The sequence below is a fragment of the Atta cephalotes genome, assembly GCF_000143395.1.
Source record: "Atta cephalotes unplaced genomic scaffold scaffold00061, whole genome shotgun sequence".
NCBI lineage: Eukaryota > Metazoa > Arthropoda > Insecta > Hymenoptera > Formicidae > Atta > Atta cephalotes.
Genome location: NW_012130125.1, coordinates 5,448 through 10,894, shown reverse-complemented (window position 1 = coordinate 10,894; position 5,447 = coordinate 5,448).

Genomic DNA, 5,447 nt, shown 5'->3' with positions numbered 1-5,447 from the left:
GCTGACATAAGTGCGTTGCAGTCGATGGGGAGTATTTTGAAGGAGACAATATCACTTTTGATGAATAAAACTTTTAATGAATAAAATTGTATTTTGAATTTTCTGAATGAATTCCGGGAACTTTTTGATCAAGGTATAACACTGATTTTTGCTTTGATCTTAATATAATAAAAAAAGCTATATTTAATCAAAATAAATCAGCAGTAAGAACTTATTTAAAATTATTTATTTAGAATGAAACTTATTTGTTTAATTCTAAATATTCCTTCTAATTCTAAATATTTATTCCTTTTTTCTTTTTTAAAAAAGAACTAGATATCATAAGAAAAAGAAATTATTTAAAATAATATGAGTATTAAATAACAATTTTATTTTATTTTATTTTAAAAATATATATTTTAAATAATGTTACTTTAAATGCAACCGATTTTTGCACATATCTTTTTCTGGATTCTTTCCTTTCCCATCCTTCTCTCCATTTCTCTCATTCTATCATTCTTTCTTTTTCTTTATCTCTTTCTCTCTCACTTAAACGGAAATGCTTTAAATTACAAAGTTGCAGAAGCCAAAGTTTTATAATTCGACATACGCTGCCAAAAGTTTAAGTCTACATATAAAATTTATAGATGTTCCCGAAATTTATAGATTCTACTTGAAACTTTGATTTATTGTCATATTAAAAATTTTTTCTCAGTTTAGAAGTCAACATTTTATTTGGTACAGTAATGATTAAGCATTGTTGAATTTTAAGGAAATAAAATCATGATTATAAAGCGTTTTTTCCAAAACTGTGCTATGGTCTATTTTAAAAAACAGATGGAAAAGCCTTTCATTCAGGGCAAATAAAATAAATTTATGTTGACAGATTATCTAGAATAATAAGAACAATTAATTACTAATAGCTATTTTGATAAAGTAAGATAAGTATTTAATATTCTTTAAAACTTTTCTTGTAAAGAATGTGTTCTGAGATAATTAAACATTACATATTATTTTTATTTCGTTAGACAATGGAAAATAATAAAAATGTGTTACAATCTATAAAGTTAGTTTTTTTTTATGCAGAGGATATGTTTTAATTAATTAATGCAGTCTTAAACTTTTAGCCAATAGTATAGCTGAAACCACGAGGTAATAAGAAGATGATAACGATTTGGAACAGCCTGTATTGTAAGAGTTTATATAAAGAGTGATCCGCCATTAAAAAATTCAGTTCCTTATCATCTGCAACTCAAACAATACTGTAGTGATATTGCAAATAACAAAAGCAGGTATAATTGACAGCATAAGGAAAGTAAAAAAATAAATACATAAATTCAAAGTTGTTAGAACCCGGTAAAAACATTTACATTAGATGTAGTAAAAAGAAATTATTTTTCCATTATTTTTCCATTCAATTTCATGCAAAAATAATGGATTTCTTTTTACTACACTTAATATAAATATATATAATAATTATAATGATTATATTCAAAATATGTACATATATGCATATATCATTTTTTCTTTTATAAACTTACTGTTTGATATAGAAAAATAATAATAATATCAAAAATAAATAAATAATTTAAAAATAATTTTTGTTTCTTTTTGACAATTCAAGTTTGAAGAAATGAGAAATTTATTTCTTATATGAAATTATATTTATATCAATTATTACGTAGGCAGTTTGACAAATCAATAACTTTTAAAGAAAACTTTTGAATAATATTGCATCATATTTTATAAACTGTAATATTGTATCGTATTTTAAATAACGCTCATTTCGATATTTGTAACGAAATATTTTCATTAACATTATTTTATTTTAAAAAACTCTTATAAATAATGTTAATCAAAATTCGCTTCTGAAAGAAAATGTAACAAATCCATCGAGACGAAAGGATTTTTTACATTTTCACTTTTGCACGTCACTATGTACGGATATATCGTTCAAAATTATATTTGTTTATATATGAAAGAATTTATCTGGTAACTAATCTGGTAAACAAATTAAAAGTTAAGTGATAAAGTTAAAAAGTTAGTAATTTTTATCTCAAATTAATTTCAAATAAATTTACTGTTAATTTCAACTAATTAAGACGTAAAACTAATTAAGTTGTAAAATTAATTTTAACTTATTACTAACTTTTTCGAAATCTTTTTATTTTTGAATGTAAATTTTGTATTTCTAAAATTTTAACAATAGAAAAAATCCAGTAATGAACGTTATAATCCGATACAAAGTTACTTGCGTTTTCCTTAAGTTTCAAAAAAAAAAGGATAATTTAAAAGCATTGTTTCATAAATTCAAATTTTATTTAAATAGTGTACAATAGATATACTTTTATATAATAATTATTAATTTCTATAATAATGACTAATAATCATTATTCCCAGTAAGTACAAACGCATGTACAAAAGATAATCTGAAAGAGAGAGAGAAACGTCTTAAAACAGATATCTTTAAGACTTATCTAAAAAATGTCTTTTAGATGATTTTTTAGGCAAGTTTTAAAAATGTCTTTTTGTAGAATGTCTTTTAGATATCCTTTTTAAAATGTCTTTAAAATTTGTTTAATAAACATCTTGAAAACTTTTAGTCATATCCTATAAAGTCATCTTTTTAAAGATGATCTTTTAGACAGATATCCTTTTAAGATATCTTTGAGAACAAAAATAAGATATTGCGATTTTGTTACAATTCGTAAACCAGCGATGTCACGTACCGAGTGATGTGTTCGCGGATAAAAATAACATAATTTTCGGTATTGTCAGTGTCAATGGTGTCACTGATGTCAATGGTATACGTGGTGTACGTCGTTTATTACTAGAACTATTCCTGATGCATAACTTGCAAAAACAGGTTTTCAGCAGAGCCTGCTACTAATTTTCGATTGCAGAAAGGCAACAAATTGTACATAAAGTTTGTATTATCTATTGTCAGCAAATTGCTGTCAGAAATATGACAAAGCCTGTTAGACATATTATGCATGCCAGCAGATTGGCGGCAGAAACCGAACAAAGTCCTGCATAACCTGACGTTAGTTTAAGAGCAAAATTTGATTCAAGCAAACTTTGCTTGATTTCTGCCATCAATCTGCTGTCAGCAGGCTTTGTCGACAAATCCATAGTCAAATGAGGATAGATAGCTATGATTTTGTAGTCAGTTCTGCAGAACAGATTTTGACTTCAGGGGCGCACGACTTCAAAAATCGCTTCGTATGAAAGTTGTGCGCCCCTAAGCGGGAAGGGGAAATGGGATGAAAGTTGTTTGCGTGGAAAAAGTTGTATTCCTTGAATTCGTCCATCTCATTCTCCCCTCTCCATCCCCCCCCCCTTCTCCCTCTCTCCCTCTCTCACTTCCTCTCTCTCCTTCCCTCCCTCTCACTCCTCCCCCCCCCTCTCTCTGTCTCAACAAATAACAAGCGATGACTAAACCTGTTAGAGATCATTCAGAGTCCTGATCTTGACAACATATATCAAAGTTATGATAATTGGAGATGCTTCCTGATTTGTATCCTTTAGGATCGATCAATATCGAAGTAAATATTTGTAAGATCTCGGAATGCAGAATTTTATTTTATCATGAACCGCGTTAGTGCTCTCAATCACCCGACATTCCACTTTCCTTATTAGTATGTATTATTCAAATATATGAAATATAACTAATGTAACACTAACTTTTCTGACAGACTTCAAATGCTAAACACATTTTTTCTTTATAGTTTATCATTTTATTAGCCTATCGCATGCGCGCGCTGACCTCAAGTAATCTTAATTTATTTTAATTTTTACAAATTGATCTATACAATAGTTTATTAAATTGACATGAATCCCTAATAAAATGGCATTCCAATTGTTGTGATTAGTCTTTTTGTGACGGAAGAAAATCTTTTAATTTTAAAACGTTTCAATCAATAACACTTTATACTTACATTATTCAACATATAATACATATTTACTCAATTTTTAAATAACGATAAAAAACGTTATTAATCATTTTTCCCTACAAATTTTCATCTGAATCAACGTACCTAAAACTTACGCACGCCATATTGGATCAGGCATTTTTTAATTTCAAATTTTAAATTCGAAATCGAAATCCATGTTAATGAAATATCATTTCTTGTATGTGTCTCTCTCTAAATCTCTATCTTCTCCATTTAGGATTGTTTGATGTAAGAAGAAGTTATCAACCGTGAAACGCTAAAAATATGGGATGGTATTCATAGTTTATATATTAGACTGTCTTAAATATAATAATCTTAAGATGCTAATACAGTTTTCGGATTGATTTATGACATTTTAAGACTTACATAAGTGTTAAGGGCTGCCGCAGACAAAATTTCTGTAACATTAACCTTAAGACGTTAAGCAGCTGAGCAGTAATTTGCTTTAGATGTACGTACTTTAACGGAAATAGAAATAGCAGTACTTATCCATAAGGTGAGTTTCAATCGGTTGAAATTTATTATTGCGAAGTTATATGGATAAATTTACTGTTATTTCCATTTCCGTTAGATTAGGAAATCTAAAGCAGTATTCTAATTGACTTACCGGCTTCAATTTACATTTACACCATACGCATACTATTACGGAATTTTGTGTACGGCAGCCTTAAATGCAAGGAATCGATTTATGAATATCGGCTTGTTTCGCGTTGTGAAATTGGTATTGAATCTTACTTTATTCATCTCTAAATCGATTAATATTGTAAAATTATGCCACTTAACTATGCAACACATATCTTTGATTTATGCGCTACTATTTCTAAGCAATTTCTATTTTTGCGTTGCAAAACTCTTAAGGGACTTCTCTCTTGGAGCAAACAGATTTAATCATTCTTAATTTGTTTAAAATGATAAAATTGCGATCTGTAACTACGCAAAATATATTTTTGATTTATGAGCTACCATTTCCAACCAATTTTTGCACTTCAATCCTTATGGCACTTCTCTCTTGGAGTAAACATCTATACATTCCTGAGTCATTTAAAATTGCAAAATTACGATCTCTAAACAAAAAAATACCTTCGATTTATGTACTGTTTCCAAACAATTTCAATTTTTGCATTGCAATTCTTAATGGATTTCTCTCTTGAAGCAGTCATATTTATTTATAAATCATTTAAAATTGCAAAATTACGCTAGCTATACAAAATATATCTTCGATTTATGCATTATCATTTGCAAGCAATTTCGATTTTTACGCTGCAATCCTTAAGAGATTTTCCACTGGGGATCTGGGGGTCATCTAGACTCCCTTCCCCCACTTAACCAAATCTTCATGAATAAATTATATAATAATGCTTTATTGATCGCGCTCTCGAAATCTGCAAAAAAATATTTCGGCTAATTTCGTTTAGCTAAAAAAAAGATTTCTTTGTTGGAGGTCTGAGTGAGCTGCCAATCAGCCTTCTCATGTATTAATAACAGCCAATTTGAAAAATCAAATAGAATTTATGC